This window comes from Bos mutus, chromosome 15, assembly GCF_027580195.1.
Source record: "Bos mutus isolate GX-2022 chromosome 15, NWIPB_WYAK_1.1, whole genome shotgun sequence".
NCBI classification, from domain to species: domain Eukaryota; kingdom Metazoa; phylum Chordata; class Mammalia; order Artiodactyla; family Bovidae; genus Bos; species Bos mutus.
In genome coordinates, this window is record NC_091631.1 from 76101254 (window position 1) to 76122432 (window position 21179).

Sequence of the window (21179 nt, forward strand, 5' to 3'; positions counted from 1 at the left end):
TAAATGTATCCAATATTCATGTGTTCTGCTCAAATCATCATTATATAAGTGCTATTTTGCTACAGAGTGCATTGTGTCTTGTTTCATTCAATATTATGGTATTTGGCGGTCTATCTACATTTCAGTGTTTACAATCTAGTCTCTTCCTTCTAACTGCTGCATCATATTCCACCAACTCACTGTATATACTACAGTTCAAGTAACTTTTAAAAATACAAATCTGATTATGCCATTCTGTTGCTTAATTTTTTTGGGGGGGAGTAATTTCCTCCTTTCACTTAGGATACATTTCAAAATTCTTAGCATATCTATAAGAACTTACAAGATCTGGGCAGAACTTACAAGATCTAGCTCTTAAGTTCTACTCTTTACCCTTCTCCCCTTGGACTGCATTCCAACCCACCCAAACTCATGTTCTTCAAGCCAGTTGCACTTCCCCTTTTATTCTTTGCACATAATGTTCTATCTTACTATGGACATGAGTTTAAACTTTGTTTTCTCATATACATCTTCTAAGACTGGTGAAATAAATCAGGGGGCCAAATTTTAAATATTCTTTCACACAAATGCTTCTTTATTACACTTTATGTAATCAGTGTGTGTATTTATTTCTGTGTGCAGTCAATTCTTTAGTGTCTGTCTTGCTCACTATAAAATCAGCTCCAGCTAAGGCTGGGGTGAGGTATGTTTATTCCACATGTTCTGGCTTATGGTCCACTAGGAAGATGCCAATAAAAAAGTGTTTAGTAAATGAATGACATGGGAAAAGTGACTTGTCCAGCTTCAGAAAACTAATTAAAATCAACCTCTGGCCAAGAAAGTAGTGCTTCTTTTTTGTGAACTTACTTTTAAATATTTATTTGTTTATTTATATCGAGTTATAGTTTTTCAAGGTGAACAGTGTAATGATTTGACTTACATATATCATGAAATGATTATCATGGGGAGTTTAGTGAATATCCATCTTATGCACATAATTGATTTATAATATATTAGTTCCAAATGTACAGAAGAGTGATTCAAAATTTTTAGAGATTATATTCCATTTATAGCTATTAAAAAATATTGGTTATATTCCCTATGCTGTATAATATAACCTGGTATTTTATTTATTTTATACATTTTAGCCTGTACCTCTCAAAGGCCTAACATGATATTACACCTCCCATTGGTAATGACCAGTTTGTTCTCTATGAGTCTGTTTCCTTTTTGTTATAGTCACTAATTTGCTCTGTGTTTTGGACTCAAATATAAGTGGTGATATGAGTGACTGAACTGAACTGAACTGATAGAGTATTTGTCTTTGTCTGACTTATTTTATTTGGCATGATACCCTCCAAGTCCATCCATGTGGTTACAAATGGTGAGTTTTCATTATTTTCTGTTTAACTAGTACTCCATTGTATAGTATTCCATCTTCGTTATCCATTCATCTGTTGATAGACACCTATGTTGCCTCCATATCTGGGCTATTGTAAATAAGGCTGATATAAACATTGAGGTATATTTATATTTTATAATTAAACTTTTCCTTTTCTTTGATTAGATAGCCAGGAGTGGAATTCTTGGATGATATGGAAGATACATTTTTGGTTTTTGAGGAAACTTCATGTGTTTTCCACAGTGGGTCTACTGATTTTACTCTGAAACAGTGCACTAGAGGTCCCTTTTCTCCACATTCTCACCAACACTTTATTTTTTAATGTTAGCCGTTGTGATAGGTGTGAGATGATATCTCATTGTGAATTTGTTTTGCATTTTTCTGATGATTAGAGATGTTGAGCATATGTCCATAAGCCTATTAGTCATCCATACATTTCTTATTCAGGTCTTCGGTATAGGTTTTAATTGGGTTGTTTGATTTTTTATATTGAGTTGAATGAGTGGTTTGTATATTTTGGATATTAACTCCTTATTAGATCATTTGCAAATAATTTCTTCCACTCAGTAGGTTGCCTTCTCAATTTTCCTATGGATTTTTTTTGTTGTGCAGAAGCCTTTAAGACTAGGCCCCATGTCCTTATTTTTGCTTTTATTTCTCTTGTCTTAGGAAATAGATCCAAAAAAAAATCACTACACTTTATATCAAAGAGTATTCTGCTAATGTTTCTTTCTAGGAGTTTTATGGTTTCAATTCTTACATTTAATTATTTCATTCATTTCTAATTTAATTTTGAAAATGGTGTGAGGAAATATTGTACTTTCATTGTTTTACATATAACTGTTCAGTTTTCTCAGCATGATTTATTGAAGAGATTGTGTTTTCACCATTACATAATCTTGTCTCCTTTGCTGATTAACTGACCATGAATTTGTGTTTTTATTTCTGGGTTCTCAATTCTGTTCCATTGATCTATGTGTTTGTTTTGTAACCGTACCATACTGTTTTAATTACTGGAGCTCTGTATTATACTCTAAGTCATGGAGTGTGATACTTCCAGCTATATTTTTTTTTTTCAAGATTGCTATGGATATTTGGGATATTTCTGGCTCCATACAAAATTTAGTGTTATATGTTTTGTGCTGTGAAAAATTCCATGAATATTTTCATTAGGTCTTCATTGAATCTTTAGATTGTTTGGGGTAGTATGGTTACTTTAACAATATTAATTCTTTCAATGCAAGAACATGATGTACTTTTCCATTTGTTTGTTATGTCTTCAGTTTGTTTCATCAACATGTTATAGTTTTCTGAGCCCAGACTTTTTATCTCCTTCAGTTCAGTTCAGTTCAGTTGCTCAGTCATCTCCGACTCTTTGCGACCCCATGTATCGCAGCCCATCAGGCCTCCCTGTCCATCACCAACTCCCGGAGTTCACTCAGACTCATGTCCTTCGAGTCAGTGATGCCATCCAGCCATCTCATCCTCTGTCGTCCCCTTCTCCTCCTGCCCCCAATCCCTCCCAGCATCAGAGTCTTTTCCAATGAGTCAACTCTTTGCATGAGGTGGCCAAAGTACTGGAATTTCAGCTTTAGCATCATTCCTTCCAAAGAAATCCCAGGGCTGATCTTCAGAATGGACTGGTTGGATCTCCTTTCAGTCCAGGAGATTCTCAAGAGTCTTCAACACCACAGTTCAAAAGCATCAATTCTTCAGTGCTCAGCTTTCTTCACAGTCCAACTCTCACATCCATACATGACCACAGGAAAAACCATAGCCTTGACTAGATGGACCTTTGTTGGCAAAGTAATGTCTTGTTTTTCAATATGCTATCTAGGTTGGTCATAACTTTCCTTCCAAGGAGTAAGTGTCTTTTAATTTCATGGCTGCAGTCACCATCTGCAGTGATTTTGGAGCCCCCAAATTTAAATTCTGACACTGTTTCCACTGTTTCCCCATCTATTTCCCATGAAGTGATGAGACCAGATGCCATGATCTTCGTTTTCTGAATGTTGAGCTTTAAGCCAACTTTTTCACTCTCCACTTTCACTTTCATCAAGAGGCTTTTTAGTTCCTCTTCACTTTCTGCCATAAGGGTGGTGTCATCTGCATATCTGAGTTTATTGATACTTCTCCCGGCAATCTTGATTCCAGCTTGTGCTTCTTCCAGCCCAGCTTTTCTCATGATGTACTCTGCATAGAAGTTAAATAAGCAGTGTGACAATATATAGTCTTGACGTACTCCTTTTCCTATTTTGAACCAGTCTTTTGTTCCATGTCCAGTTCTAACTGTTACTTCCTGACCTGCATACAGATTTCTCAAGAGGCAGGTCAGGTGGTCTGGTATTCCCATCTCTTTCAGAACTTTCCACAGTTTATTGTGAGCCACACAGTCAAAGGCTTTGACATAGTTAATAAAGCAGAAATAGCTGTTTTTCTGGAACTCTCTTGCTTTTCCCATGATCCTATTCCTAGGTATTGTATTCTTTTTATGTGATTATAAAATGAATTTTTTTCCTTATTTTTTTATAAAAGTTCATTGATAATGTATAGAAATGCAAAAGATTTCCATATATTAATATTTTATCCTGCAACTTTGCCATATTCACTGCTGAGTTCCAGTAGTTCTCTAGTGTTATCTTTATGATTTTCTATATGTAGTAGCATACCATGTGCAAACAGTGACAGTTTAACCTCTCTCTTTCCAATTTGGATTCCTTTCATTTCTTCTTCTTGTCTGATTTTTCTGGTAGGAATTTGAATATTATGTTAAATACCAGTGACAAGAGTGGGTATTATTGTCATGTTTTTGATCTTGGCAGAAATGTGTTTAGCTTTTTGACAATCAGTATAATGTTCTCTCTGTCGTATATGGCTTTCATTAGGCTGAGGTATGTTTCATCTATGCTCATTCTCTGGAGAGTTTTTATCAAAAATGGATGCTGAATTTTGTCAAAGTTTTTTTCTGTATCTATTGATATTATTGTATGGCTTTTTTTCAGTTTGTTAACATAGTATATCACATTGATTAATTTGCAGATATTAGTAGAAAAAAACATGTATCCCTGGGGAAAATCCCACTTTACCACAGTGGGATACCACCATCCTTTCAATAATTTGTTGACTTTGGTTTGTTAGTATTTTGTTGTGAATTTTTGCATCTCTGTTCATTTGGGATATAGTCTGTCAGTTTGTTTGTGTGTGTATGTGTGTGTGTGTGATGTATTTGAGTTTGATATCATGGTGATGCTGGCCTTGTAGAATGAGTTCAGGAGTCTTCCCTCTTCTGATATTTTTGGAACAGTTTGAGAAGGATAGGTAATAACCCTTCTCTAAATATTTGGTTAAATTCTTCTGGTCACTGGGACGACCCAGAGGGATGGTATGGGGAGGGAGGAGGGAGGAGGGTTCAGGATGGGGAACACATGTATACCTGTGGCAGATTCATTTTGATATTTGGCAAAACTAATACAATATTGTAAAGTTTAAAAATAAAATAAAATTAAAAAAAAATTCTTCTGGTCATAGACTTTTGTTTGTTGAGTATGTTTTATTTTATTACTGTCAGTTTTAATTTATTACTGTAAATAAATCTGTTCATATTTTCAATTTCTTCCTCATTCAGTCATGGGGGATTATATATTTCTAGGAACTCATCCATTTCTTCCAGGTTATCTGTTTTGTTGGCATCTTGTTTTTCATAGTAATTTATTATGATCCTGTGTATTTCTGTGATGTTGGCTGTAATTTGTCTTTTTAAGAATATTATTGACTTGGTTCTTTTTTTTTTTTCATGAAGAGCCTAGCTAAAGGTTTACTAATTTTGTTTATCTTTTCAACAGACCACCTCTTAATTTCATTGGTTTTTCTATTTTTGTTTCTATTTATTTAAGCTCTGATTTTTTTCTTTTAACTTGAAATTTTGCTTGTTTTTCTTTTTCTATTTCTTTTACATTTAAGGGTAGGTTGTTTATTTGAGATTTTTCTTGCTTCATGAGATAAGTGTGCATATATAAATGTCCTTCTTAAAACTGGTTTTGCTACATCCCATAGATCTTGGATCATTGTGTTTTCATTTTCATTTTTCTCCTGGTATTTTTTTAAAGTTTCTTCAACCATTTTATAAGTGCTACATTTGTTTAGTAGCAAATGGTTTACCCTTGACATGTCTGTGCTTTTTCCAAATTTTTGTTTTGATTTTATCTTTTACTTGATTTCTAGTCTTATAGCATTGTGGTCAGAAAAATAAATAATACAATTTCAATTTTAAGATTTATGGATACTTATTTTTTGGCCTATCATATAATCTATCCTGGAGAATATTCCATGTGCAGTTGAAAAGAATGTCAATTTTGCTATTTAGAGTTAGAATGTGTTAAATCCAACTGGTTTATTATTAATATATCATTTAAGGTCTCTTTTATTTCATTAATTTTCTTTCTAGCTGTTGCGTCCTTTTGTAAAAGTTAAATTTATTTATTTTTAATTGAAGGATAATTGTTCTACTCCATACTGGGTTTTTTTTTTCTGTCAAACATCAACATCAATCAGTCAATGGTATGTCTATATCTCCACCCTCTTTTCCTTTGGTGTAAGTGGGTTGTTAAAGTCCCTTCCTATTATTGTGTTAATGTAATTTTCTCCCTTTATGTCTGTTAATATTAACTTTATGTATTTACATATTCCTCTGTTTGGTGCGTATACATTTACAGTTGTTAATTCTTCTTACTGGAGGATCCCTTGACATTAGCTAATGTCATTTTTATCTCTTGGAACAATCTTTGTTTTAAAGTCAATGTTATCTGGGACATGTATCTTGATTGGAGCATTTAGTCCATTTACATTTGAGGTGATTATTATGTTTTTATTAGCATTTTGTTAATTTTGCGATGCTGTTTTTATAGTTCTATTTTTTCTTTCCCTTGTTTGTTATCTTCTCTTGGAATTTGATGTCTATTTTTAGTGTTATGTTGTCATATCCTTTCTTTTTTTGTGTGTATGTATATGTGCGTGCCCAGTCACTTCAGTCATGTCCAGCTCTTTGAGACCCTATGGACTATAGCCCACTAAGCTCCTCTGTCCATGGGATTCTCCAAGCAAGAATACTAGAGTGGGTTGCCATACCTCCTCCAGGGGATCTTCCTGACCCATATCTCCTGCTTTGCAGGTGTATTTTTTCCCACTGAGCCACCTGAGAAACCCATATTTATATATATTTACATATTATAGATTTTTGGACTATGGTTGCCATAAGCATTTACATAACTATATATATATACACACACACACACACATCTTGTTTTAACTTTCTTTCAAGAAGCAAGCACCTTTTAATTTCATGGCTACAGTCAACATCTACAGTGACTTTGGAGCCTCAAAAAATAAAGTTTGTCACTGTTTTCATTGTTTCCCCATCTATTTGCCATTAAGTGACTGATCAGATACCATGATCTTAGTTTTCTGAATGTTCAGTTTTAAGCCAACTTTTTCACTCTCCTCTTTCAATTTCATCAAGAGGCTCTTTAGTTCTTCTTCACTTTCTGCCATAAGTGTGGTGTCATCTGCTTATCTGAGGTTATTGATATTTCTCCCAACAATCTTGATTCCAGCTTGTTCTTCATCCAGCCAAGCATTTAGCATGATGTACTCTGCATATAAGCTAAATAAGCAGGGTGACAAATACAGCTTTGACACACTCTTATCCCTATTTGGAACCAGTCTGTTGTTCCAGGTCCAGTTCTAACTGTTGTTTCTTGACCTGTATACAGATTGCTCAGGAGGCAGGTCTGGTGGTCTGTTACTTCCATCTCTTAAAGAATTTTTCAGTTTGTTATGATCCAAACAGTCAGAGACTTTGGCACAGTCAATAAAGCAGAAGTAGATATTTTTCTGGAACTCTCTTGCTTTTTTGATGATCCAAGAGATGTTCAAAATTTGATCTCTGGTTCCCCTACCTTTTCTACTTTTTAATTAATTAATTTATTTTTATTCGAGGCTAATTACTTTACAATATTGTAGTGGTTTTCTCCATAAATTGACATGAATCAGCCATGGGTATACTCTGCCTTTTCTAAATCCAGCTTGAACATCTGAAAGTTCATGGTTCACGTACTGTTGAAGCCTGGCTTGGAGAACCGTGAGCATTTACTAGCATGTGAGATGACTGCAATTGTGTGGCAGTTTGAGCATTCTTTGCAATTGGCAAATATGCTTACTCCTTGGGGAAAAAAAAGTTATGACCAGCCTAGACAGCATATTATAAAGTAGAGACATTACTTTTCCAACAAAGTTCCATTTAGTCAAAGCTATGGTTTTTCCAGTAGTCATGTATGGATGTGAGAGCTGGACTATAAAGAAAGCTGAGCACCAAAGAATTGATGCTTTTGAACTGTGGTGTTAGAGAAGACTTTTGAGAGTCTCTTGGACTGCAAGGAGATCCAACCAGTCCATCCTAAAGGAAATCAGTCTTGAATATTCATTGGAAGGACTGAAGTTGAAGCTAAAACTACAATACTTTGGCCACCTGATGAGAAGAACTGACTCATTGGAAAAGACCCTGATGCTGGGAGAGATCCAAGGCAGGAGGAGAAGGGGACAACAGAGGAGGAGATGGTTGGATGGTATCTCTGACTCAATGGACATGAGTTTGAGTAAGCTCTGGGAGTTGGTGATGGACAGGGAAGGCTGGCATGCTGCATTCCATGGGGTCACAAAGAGTTGGACATGACTGAGTGACTGAGCTGAACTGTTTTAACTTGTTGATGTCTTAATTTTGAATGCATTTTAATAATCCCACTTTTTTCTCTCTCTTCTATTTTTGATTATTTTTACATGATATTTATGTACTTTTCATCTATTTATTTATTTTACCCATTCACTGCCAGTTCTGGATATAGGTGATTTTATTAGTTTTTGTTTTAACCTTCCTGCTAGCTTTGTACATGGTTGATTTACTACCTTTACTACATATTAGCCTTTACTAATGATTTTTTTTTGTTTCATAATTTTCATGTTTCTAGTTGCAGCCTCCTATATCTTGCTTAAATAAGTCCCTTTATCATTTTTTATAAAGTTGACTTGATAGTTTTGATCTCTTTTAACTTACCATTGTCTGTAAATCTTTTGATCTCTCCATCATTTCTGAATGAGAGCCTTGCTACACCAATGCTGTTGGATGTAGGCTCTTCCCTTTCATCATTCTAAATACATAATGCCACTCCCTTCTGGCCTGCAACGTTTCTCCTGAAAAGTTAGTTGATAGCCTTATTAGAGTTCTCTTTTATGTAACTTACTGCTTTAAAAATGCTACCTTTACTCTTCTCTGTCTTTAATTTTGGCCATTTTATTTACAATATGTCTTATGTAGTCATCTTTTGGTTGATTTCCTAGACTTGGATACTTGTTTCCTTTCCCAGATTAAGGAAGTTTTCAGCTATTGTATCTTCACATATGTTCTCTGCCCCTTTCTTCCCATTCTGGGACCCCATATAGTTGATATTGTTTCAAGGTGCTCTTAATCTCTTCTCATTTCTTGTCCTTCTTTTCCATTAAGCTACAGTGATTTTCCACTCCTCTATCTTTCAGCTCACTCATCAGTTTCTCAGTATCATTTAGTATTTTCTTGATTCTGTTTAGTGGATTTTTCATTGTAGCATTGTATTCTTCATCTCTGTTTGATTGTTCTTTGTAGTTTCTCATCCTTGTTAAAAACCTTTACTTCCTTTGTTCATCCATTCTCCTCCCTGCTTCTTTTGCCATTTTAAGGATCATTACCTTGAACTCTTTCTTGGGTAGGTTGCTTATCTCCAGTTTATTTATTTTGGGGGGAGTTTTAATATGTCTTTTCATTTGGAATGTGTTCCTTTGTTTTCCCATTTTGCCTAACTTCCATTTTTTTAATTTATGTGTATCTCATAGACTGGTTACCTTTGCTGACCTGGAGAAGTGGCTTCCTGTAGGACATGTCTTATATGCCTCAGTAGCACACTCTGCTTGGGTCATCTCTAGTTATGCCTCCTATGTGGGCTGCATGATCCTTCTGTTGTGGAAGGTTGAAGGTCTACTCTGGATGGTCTGCTAGACATGCCTGGCCCCTAGTCCAATTTGGCTGCCCAGCCCTGCCTTGTGTGGATGTTGCCAGCCACTGGTTGGTAGGACCAGTTCATCATATGGCTGGCTATGGAACTCTGGGTGGTCCTGAGCATAGATAGTGCTGGCTAATTGGTGGGTGGAGTCAAGGTCCAAGAGATAGGGTCCCAGGGCTGATACTAGCCTGCTAGTAGCAAGTTGGGTCCTGTCACAACAGACTGCAGGACTACAGTTGTCTTGGGGCTAGTGTCTGTTCACCGGTGGGTGAGGCTTTTCCCAAGCCTAAAGCAGACTCACTGGTGGGTGTGGCTGCAGACCAGGGCACTCTGGGGCTGGCACCTGCCAATTGGTAAATAAGCTGGAGCCCAAGGTGTATACTTGCAAGACCCTGGTGTCCCATGTCTAGTGTCTGTGCATTCATGTGTGGGGTCAGCTCCTGGGTCCTCTAACAAGTATAGCTGTGTCCAGGGGTGCCTGTGGACTCAGGAGGCAGCCTATCTGCTGATAGACAGGGCTGTATCCATGCTCAGTTAGTTCCTTGCCCTGAGGCTGCCCAATACTGGTGTGCACAAGCTGGTGGGCAGGTTCCAGGTGGGGTCCTGAGGCTCATAAGCTAGAAGGAGGATTCCAAAATGATGCTTTTTAGCACTAATGCCCACATGGTAGAATGAGCTACTCATAACAGCTGCTACAATGTCTATATCCCTGGAGTGAGCTCCAGTTGCCTCCTACCTCCCTAGAAGGCTCTCCAAGATCAACAGGTACACCTGACCCAGATTCCTTCAAATTACTATTTCTGCTCTGGATCACAGAGCATGTGAGATTTCATGTGCATTGTTTAAAAGTGGAGTTTCTATTTCCTGTAACACTCTGGGATGCCTACAAGTAAGTCCCACTAACCGACAAAGACAAATAATCTCGATACAGGACACCCAGGCTGGAGAACCAATGTGGGCCTCAGAATCCTTCCTCCCTAGGAAGAACCTCTGCAATTCTAATTATTCTCTTCACCCACCTAGGGGTATGACTCATGACTATACTTTGATTCCATTCTTCCTACCCATCTTGTTGTAGTTCCTTCTTTATAATTTTAATTATAGAAGATCTTTTCTGGCAGATTCTAGTCTTTTTCATCAATAGTTATTCTATAAATAATTGTAATTTTGATGTGCTTGTAAGAGGTGATCACAGTCTCTCTACTCTGATATCTTCTATTTATATACCAGTGCTGTCTTTTATGATCTACGCTCAGAAGCCAAACACCTTCATTTTGTCATATTCTGTACTTTAGAGAAGTCAAATGAAGTTTTTTGATATTAGTGTATGGTATATTTATATATCTCTTACTGGTCCAATGCCTTGCACATAGTAGGTGCTCAATAAATTCTGCAGGAAGACATAGAAATATAAAAAAATGCAACAGTTGATTCTATGACTTTATATATTTTAATGTGTTTTAAAGTTTTTATTTTGTACTGGGGAATAGATGATTAACAGTGTTGTGATAGTTTCAGGTGAATAGCAAAGGGACTCAGCCCTATATATACATGTATCCATTCTCCCTATCCAGGCTGCCACATAAATTTAAAGAGAGTTTCATGTGCTATAAAGTAGGTCCTTGTTTGTTATCTATTTTTAATATTGCAGTGTATATGTGTCAATCTCAGACTCCCTAACTATTCATTCCCCCAGGCAGCCATAAGTTCATTTTTAAACCTGTGAATCTCTTTCTGTTCTGTGAGTTCAATTCTATCTTTTTTTTTTTTTTAGATTCTACTTATAAGGGATGTCATATGATATTTTTCCTTTCCTGCCTGGCTTATTTCAATGCCAGTCTCTAGGTCCATTCATGTTGCTGCAAATGACATTATTCCTTTCTTTTTAATGACTGAATAATCTCCATTGTATTTATCACATCTTCTTTATCCATTCCTCTATCAATGGACACTGAGGTTGCCTCTATGTATATAATTTTGTATTTAAAACAAAGAGCTACTATTATGCTAAAGCTGCAAATCTTAGAATTTAGTCATTAAAAAGTAGTTGTCATTGCTATTTTCTTATATTTATCAGCAGATGCTATATTTTCTTTAAGTTTTTACCAAATTATAACTACTTTCTTTACTGTCATAAAGGTCATAGCTAAATTTAGAAGGCATTGCTAAGAGATTCAGACTCAGAAATCCCTGTTAAAATGTGTAAGAAGTTAAGTTTCAAACCAAGGCTGAATAGAGAAAATCAATTTATAAATATTCAATTTGTGCTCATTTTAATTAAAAAAAAAAAAAACTAATACACTCTGCTTAAAAGAGGATAGATGGATTCAAGTTTCTGAGGATATTTCCTTTACTTTAGGAGAAGAATACTAAACTATCATTTCCACCAACTTTGCTTTCTGCCTGGGCAGGTTTTATAAATGGGCCTATCAGAATGCTGAAATTGGGTGCTTTTGCTATGTTATTTTATGAATCTAATTATCTTGAATTCTTGAAGTATCAATTATGCAAATAAATGCTCTTAAAGAAGATCCTAAATAACATATTTCCTTGTTTAATTTTAACAGTATCATTTACATTGCCATGTCTTCCACAAGTGGCCTATTTATATTACATATTGAATCTAGGCCTTGAAAACCAGGAATGATAGTTTTCTCAGTTATCCTCAAAAAGTTATTTGGAAAGTCGTTCTACTTTAACTTTTGGTTGTGCTAAATGGTAAGTAAACACAAAGTATGGCCCCCATTGAGTGTGACTGAGGGTGCTGGGTTAAAGAGTCTCTTGTACCACTATCCTATCTCAGCATCTGATGGTCTGCTCTTTTGGCTTAGGCTGTTCTGTTTATAAGATTCCCTCACTCGCAAAGATCTATCCAATTCTCAGAGTTTATTCATTCACTCATTATTTCATCATCACACCATAACTGTGATATAGTCACATAAGGCATTCACGCCCATTAATAAGAAAGGAAACTGAAACTAATAAGATTAAATTATTTGTCCAAATATTCAGAGCAATCACTCAGGGTTTCTGACTGGAGTATTTCAAAAGCATTACGAAATGATAATAATTATTTACTATAATTGTTTGGGGCTATTATGAGTCAATTTTCATTATCTAAATTTTTCCCTATAATTCTTTATTGGACAGCAAGTTGCTTATCTTATTTCAGAAGCTCGCATTCCACAAGGAGCTGACTTCATCCAAAAAAATTTATACTGTCTGGTGCCATCATAACTTCTCAGAGCTCTTAGAAGTTCTCATTGTTGAATTCTAAAGCTCTTTTGTGTTTACATGTTGGTATTAAGAAAAATGAAAAAAGTCAAGTCTTAGGTAAGACAAGAATGAAATTAAAGAAGGAAAGAGTACGCTGGGTCTTTGATTCTGACCTTAGGATCATTTCAAAAAAGAGTCCTGGGATAAAGTTGCAGCTATGAATATGAAGGACGCCTTCAAAATTGAGACAGAAAGGACTAAAATCATAGATAAAAGGACTAAAGCCAGGGAGAAGACATGTCAGGCAGTTTGCATTAGTTTAACATTTTTGTGTGTGTGCTCAGTCCTGTCCAACTCTTTGAGACCCCAGGGACTATAGCCCAACAGGCTTCTCTGTCCATGTAATTTTCCAGGAAAGAATACTGGAGCAGGTTGTCATTTCCTACTCCAGGGGATCTTTTCAACCTGGGGATCAAACCTGTGACTCTTGTGCTTCCTGCATTAGCATGAAGATTCTTTATCACTGAGCCACCTCTACTTCAGCAAAACTTTAGTCACATGTGAAAATACTCCAGTACAGCAGTTTAAGATAAAGCAAGAAATTCATTAGATCATGGGACATAATGGAAAAACAGAGTGTAATGAAGTAGATGGAAGCTAAGTTAGGGGTAGCAGCAGCCAGACTTAAACTACTGCGTCCACTTCTTATTCTTACTTTTCTCTTTGCAGTTTTTTCTTTCTCTACTGCACCTTAAGAGTGATGTGGAGGATAAGGTCTCTGAAGATAGATCTCAGCCCTGTATGCAATGTTCTTTATCTACATGATGAAACTTGAATAGAATGTTGTTTTCCCATCTGGGGTTAAAAGTTCTAAGGCATTAATAGACCCAATTTGGGTTATATACCAATTTCTCTACCATTCACTATAAATGGGTTATTATGAGTTTTATGATAGCTCTGTTTGGGCCACACATCCACAGGTGTAGCCAGGAAGGAAGGTTTGGCTATTAGAAGAAAGAAAGTGCACATTTATTGCATATCAGGTCAGGAATAGATCATGCAGAGTTTGTTATGCCCTGCCAAAGAATTTGACATTTATCAAATATGCATAGCTTATTTATTGGCAGATGGAAACCCACTCCAGTATTCTTGCCTGGGAAATCTCATGGACAGAGGACCCTAGTGGGCTACAGTCCATGGGGTCACAAGAGTCAGACACGACTTCATGACTATACCCCCAGATTTAAAAGTAAGAAAAACAAAGTAAGTTAACATTAAAAAAAAAAAAATTCCTGGTGCCAATGTAAGAAATAAAATAGAGACATTGTCTCTAGATTTATTAAAGTACAATTTTTTCAGTTTTATTGAGATATTATTGATATATAGCATTGTGTAAGTTTGAAGCATACGGGGTGATTATTTAGTATACGTATATATTACAAAATACTACAATAAGGTTAGTTAACACAACCAGCAGTACACAGGGTTACCTTTGTGTCTGTGTGTGTGGTGAGAACACATAAGAGCTATTTTTTTTCTTTTTTTTGGTCAACTTACAAGTACAATACAGTGTTGTTAACTATGGTCATGATGCTGTACATTAGATCGCCAGACTGGAAACATGTATCTTTTTATTAATGTGCCTTCATTTCCCTCATGCCATACCCCCGGCAACCCCCATCAATCTACACTTTCTTTATCCGAGTTCAGGTCTTTTAGATTCCAAATATAAATGAGATCTAACAGTATGTTTCTTTCTCTGTGTGACCTATTTCACTTAGGTCCATGCCCTAAAGATCATTCATGTTTTCATAAGTGCAGGATTTTCTTCTCTTTATCAGTTGAGTACAATTCTATTGTATATGCATGTATATATATGTACACACACACACATTACAATCTCCTTATCCGTTCATTAGTTAATGGACACAGGTTGTCTCCAGATTTTAGCTATTATGAAAAATGCTTCAGTGAACATGGAGGTGCATGTATTCCTTGAAGATTGTGATTTCACTTCTCTCAGGTATATATTCAAAAGTGGGACTGTTGGATCATATTGTAGTTTTTTTTTTTTTTTTTTTTTAGGAAACTCTGTACTGTTTTCTACAGTGGCTGTTCCAATGTACATTCCTACACACAGTGCACAGGGTTTTTTGTTTTTTGTTTTTTTATCTACAGGCTACCCAGTTCTCATGATCTCATGTTTGATAATGGCCACTTAACAGGGGTAAGATGATATTTCATTGTGGTTCTGATTTCCATGAAATAAAAAATTTTCGTCCCAGAGGGATGGTACAGGGAGGGAGGAGGAAGAGAGGTTCAGGATGGGGAATACGTGTATACCTGTGGCAGATTCATGTTGATATATGGCAAAATCAATACAATATTGTAAAGTAAATAACCTCAAATTAAAATAAATAAATTTATATTAAAAAAATACAAGTGATAGGAGTTATAGGAGACTATTCTACAATATAGCTAAGATGCAATGATGGGCGTAAAGAAGGCAATAGCAATGGATGTAGAAAAGTAAGGTCAGGCTTGGGAAATGGTACTAAAGATAGAATCTATAAGATTGTCAGCATTTGGGAATGGAGAGTGGGAGAATATAAGAAAGGAAGTTTACCCATACTTCTGTGATTGCGTAAATGATGATATGATTCACAATGTACAGATAACATGAAAAAACAGGTTTTGCAGCAATTTTTGAAATGAATTTATTATTATAAGATCTGTCCAGTTTTCCTCTTTTGGTTTTGAGAGGGTAACAGGCAGGAAGGCCAGGGGTCTCCAAATGGAGGAAATAGGCTGCAAGTGTCAGATATTTTTATCTCTCTTAAGCAGCAGGAGGAAACAAACTAGCGATATTTTTTTCCTTCTCTATACAAATTTAAAAGGAGGTTTCTCTTAAAATACTGTGTTGCTATAATGACACCTGGTTTCACCTGAAGTTAACTATTCTCAAACCTTGAGTTAACCAATGCATTTTTCTTATGGAAATGTTTGTCTTAAGCTATATTAACGTACTATGCATTTACCCCAGACTCTGTCTTCAAGTCGATTCCGCTTAATGGCTCAGAACCTACTTGACAAACCAGTATATTATACTCAGATATTGTTTCCCTAATATATGTAAATGAAACTATCTGTATGGTAATCTGCCCTTCTACAAGATTCACGTCAATCATTTTATGGCCCGGGATGAATCATCTGGTGCCAAGATTATCCCAAAATGCATCTTATGGATGAGGGGCCTGGTGCCATTCTGAGTTTCAAGACATTCCTTTCTTTCATTAACAGACTGCTAGTGACTATGTAACATCCAGCTGAAGACTAGCAGGGGGGTACTCTTTCTGCCTCCTTCTGATGTCTATGCCAGAAGCTTTCTCTATCTCCTTTATACTTTAATAAAACTTTATTACACAAAAGCTCTGAGTGATCAAGCCTTGTCTCTGGCCACGGATTGAATTCTTCTCCTCTGGAGGCCAAGAATCCCAGCGTCTTTTCGTTCAGCAACAAACTTTCAGTTTTTGGCAGTGACTATAAGCTTTGTTATCCTAGAGAAAGAATGATTATCACTCTCATTTCCTTCTTCTGATGGAATTGAGCTTGTTCAGCAGGTGATGTTTAGTCAAATAGTAGGTAAAGATCTTTGAGAAGTGTCTGTGATCAGAGTCAACAAAGAGTATGCTTTGAAAAATGGCCTTTACTCTCCTCACACACTGAACCTCAAATCCATATCTTCCACTGGGCCTTCATGCATAGAAATGTTAGTTCTTCAGATAGTAAACTTTTCCCCTTTTTATCTATTTGCATCTATATGAATAGGTGTGTACACACTGTAGATAACTGCCCACTTTCTGAAATCATCTGCAAATTTTAGAACAAGGAATAGCTATGATAAAAAGGCACAAGTGTCTTAAGGACCTCAATAAAGAGCTTAGAGGCTGCCCATTATCACAAATTTGAGATCCTGAAATGGTCTCATATGCAATTAGTGTCTATCTATGTGGACTTTTTCTGATAAATTTCTCCTGGCTGTCATATAATCGTAAAATACTTATTCATGATCAGCAGATATATGATGACATTGCCTTGACTTTTTAAAAAGTTTCTAATTATTAATTGGAGCTCACTGCCTTGGGTTATGGAATGCATTTTTCTCTGTTTACACCCATAAATAATAAAAAAAAATGCTAGCACATTTCTAGTACTCATTTTGAAAAGCTATCCAATGTGATCTTTTAAGACTCCACATCATTAAGTAGTCCCAGTTCTTTTTATCAGGAAGATAGGTATTTCTAAATACTTCTCTCTCTCTCTTTTAGAGCAATACTTGGGAAACTTTGACCTGTAGGCTGGTTGCCAATTTTTTTGTCTTAATAACATTTTATTTGAAAACAGTCATTTCTGTTTGTTTATGTAAGTCCATGTTTGGTCTTGTACTACAATGGCAGAGCTGAATGGTTGTGACAGAGACAAATTAGGCTGCAAAGATTACATTATTTACTATCTCACTCTTTAGAGAAAAGGTGTGGTGACCTCTGTAGTGAACTATGACTTCTATGATTTTAATTTTAATTTAGTAGGTACATTTTATTTATTTTAATGCCAATTTTTTTAATTGAAGTAGAGTGATTTACAATATCATGATGGTTTCAAGTGTACAGCACAAAATTTCAGTTTTATATGTACACACACACCCCATATATATATATATATTTTATATATATGTGTATGTATTTATATATATATATATGTAATATATATTGGGGATTCTTTTCCCATATAGATTTTTATAAAATATAATGTATTGTTCACTAGTATAGTATAGTATAGTGGCTTCTTGATGGTCATCTATTTTGTATATAGCAGTGTGTCTATGTTAATCTCTGAACTATGATTTCTTGATAGTGGGAGATTCTGACTACGACAAACAGTCTCATTGCAAACATATAAGAATGGAATGATGAAATAATGTTTTAAAAAATCTTCTGCCTTTTCTTTGCCGGCTTCTTTCTTAATATATATTTTTCTATTATGTATACAACTTTGGTTGAATTTGCTGTATTTCTCCACTAATGGTGGTGTAAGTCAACTAGCATGACCAGTGCACACGTGTTTTAGAGGTTGACTTCTTGAGCAAAGTTGAAAAGGTAATAGATCAAAATTATTTGTTACTGTTTTGCTCTTCTATATACATTAGAGAAATGTTTTGCTTTCAAATGATTTTTTGTGAAGATCTAACAGAATTCAATGGAGAAGGCAATGGCACCCCACTCTAGTACTCTTGCCTGGAAAATCCCATGGGCAGAGGAGCCTGGTGGGCTGCTGTCTATGGGGTCACACAGAGTTGGACACGACTGAAGCGACTTAGCAGCAACAGAATTCAAACATCTATGTTCAAGAAAGAACTCTTTATTACTATTTTCTGTGCTTTGTAATCACTACTGGCTTCCAAGGAAACAGAGATGTCACAATTGTTACACTAACCAGCTGAATCTTTACCATTTTTCTCTGTTTGTGTATATGTGATTTATATATTTGTGAACTGAAAACATATTTGGCAATATGACTATAAAATTTCTCATATGATTATTACCAATATGTAATTATGTTTCTCCCTTAGGCAAAATTAAGTCTCTTTCTGAAGGAAATAAAAATTAAAAAAGAAACATTAATAATAAATCCTACTCTGTAGGGTTTCAGAGTAGATTAAAAGAGTGTTCATAAAGCCCTTAGCACAGAGCCAGAAATTTTAACAGGTGTTCAATAAACTTTATACCTATTAACAGTAGTAATAACATTTCCTTGTAAGTCTTTCTTGTATCCTTGACAACTTAGGCTACTATAACAAAATACCATAAACTGGGTGACTTATTAACAACAAAAAAAATTGATTTCTCATATTTCTGGAGTTTGGAGATTGTTTATCACAGTCCAGGATCATTGAGTTCTAGTTTGGATCTTCTTCCAAGTTGCAGATGCTTACTTTCTAGTGTATCCACATACAGCAGAAAGAGAGTGAGCTTGGTCTCTAATGATCTCTTATAAGGGAACTAGTTTCATTTGTAAGGCCTCTTCTCTCAAAGGCCCTACCTCCATAGCATTACATGGGGTGTGTTAATGTTTCAACATATGAATATTGATGGGACAAAAGCATTCAAATCGTAACACTTAGCCTACACTCAGGAAAAAAAAGAAAAAATGTTCAAAAAGACTCCAGAGCAACTCCTATATAGACACGTGATCCAATGTGAGGTCAATTATTTTATAGGCTACGAGGTATGATTATGTCAGGTCAGTTTATTTCTCTTCCTTGGTTCTCATCTCATTGCAACAAAAATTCAGAGTGATGGACCAAAAGGTGTAAAACGACAGACCAGTTATAACTCAGTTCAACTCGAGCAGACAGGTCTCTTATTAGACACTTCCAAAGGAGTCCTCCTTATCCTTCCTATCAATCATGCTTGGCTTCAACCTTTTAGACTTCCCGTCTCCTCCTTTTAGTTATTCCCAGTGCAAAGCAGAGCTTGTACCCACCACCAGTAATGAAAGCGAATGAAAATGGGCACACATTCAAGGCCAACTGACAATTTCAAATTACATAATTTCAAGTTGTATGATAGCGGACTCTGTTGTTTATATCTTCCCATATGTCTTCCCATGATTCAGTCTGTTATAATTAGATGTAGAATACTCATGAGTATTAGCTCCTAACTGCTTAAGGTTACTTGGAGAGGCCCCTGTGGTTATTTTGTATCCACTGTGTGCCTAGGGCAAGTGTGCAGGAGTTGAAAAGTCTCTGTGGTTATTTTGCAGCTTATCTCTGAACTCTCCTGGGTGTGTCTGTGATGTTTAGAGATCAGCATGCATCCCTTTCAGCCAGGCTCCTCTGCTAACTTCCTACTTAACAACTGGATAAATAAAAGGTTGACAGACACCATAAGACCTGGCATAAAGAGGAGGTATAGGATAGAGCTAGTGTGATAAGAAAAGAAGACAGCCTCACAAGTGTTTTCATACACACTTTTAACCAGATGAACTCTCTTAAGAAAGAACATTTTACTAAGTGAGTAGAATTCATTACTTAGGAGAGGTTTTTCAAAATGCTTTACTTAAAAATAAATTGATTACTTATATTTTTATAATAACATGAAATCAAATCATTTTATTTTCTTGGGGGCATTGTTTTTAATAATAAACACAGAAGTAAGCTGTTTTATATTTCAGAGTATTTCTATTTAATTGATGTTTCTAACTCATCAACAATGATCAAATAATCTAAATATGCAATAATCTAAAATTTTATTTCTAAATTTTAGAAATAAAAATTTCTAAAATTAGACAATCACGGAAAATATTTTTTTTAAAGGCTAAAAAACTATGGCTGTAATTTTTCCCACCTTAGGAGAAAGGAAATATTTCCTTTTGAGACCTGGAGATAGAGTCTTCCACAATATAAAAGTAATAGTAAATGAACAAATTTCACATTGACAATTGTTTTTATTCCTTTAGCTTGGTAAACTAATGGGAAAATTTACTAACTGGTCGTCTTTATCATTTAGATCATGGCTTCAAAATAGTGGATCTGATGGCACCTTAGCATAATAATGTTAAAAAACAGATTTTCTTATTACCATATTTCAACAAAAACACATAATGTACCACAGCTTGAGGACCATAGCAAAATCCCTGTGGTTCTTTCTGTACACCATCAGTCACAAGCAGTCTTTCTTCTTGTCTAAACTAGCTTTAAAATGGCTTCTTCTTATTATTATTATTAAAGTCTTAGGTATTCAGGCTTTCATTTGTAACTCATTATTTTTATTTCTTTAATTGCAATAGAAATATCATTTTGTTAATACTTCAGTTATCATTGTTCTTCTCACTGTAACTAACTCATAGATACAATACTTTTTAAAAATATTAGTTGGATTTTTAAAAAAATATTTGGTTATAGCCCAAACTAAAAACATAGTCCCTGTTTATGACACTGATTTCATTAGCAAAGTAGCTAGGAGAATGCAAATTAGCTAAACTTACCTTTAAGATTAGAAAACATGGTCAAGTTAGCTAGACAATGAATATCTGTGGGTGATCCTTTAGGACAGTTTGTAAGTTAAGATTTTAGTTGAGTTTTGATGTTTTAAGTAAGCTGTAGTGATTTCCTTTTGAGGAAAAAAATGTGAAACAAAATGTAAACTGAGTGAAATACGTAGAATGTGAAAGTAAATTTTTTTTTATTTTTAAAAAATTATCTGTGTTCATCTGGGAAATTTATGAACACATTTATGAGTGCATGCATGCTCAATTGCGTCTGACTCTGCAACCTCATGGACTATAATAGCCTACCAGATTCTGTAGTCTATGAACTCTTCCAGGCAAAAATACTGAAGTGGGTTGCCATTTCCTATTCCAGGTGATCTTCCTGACCCAAGGATCTAACCTGCATCTCCTGCACCTCTTACATTGGCAGGCAGATTTTTTACCACTGC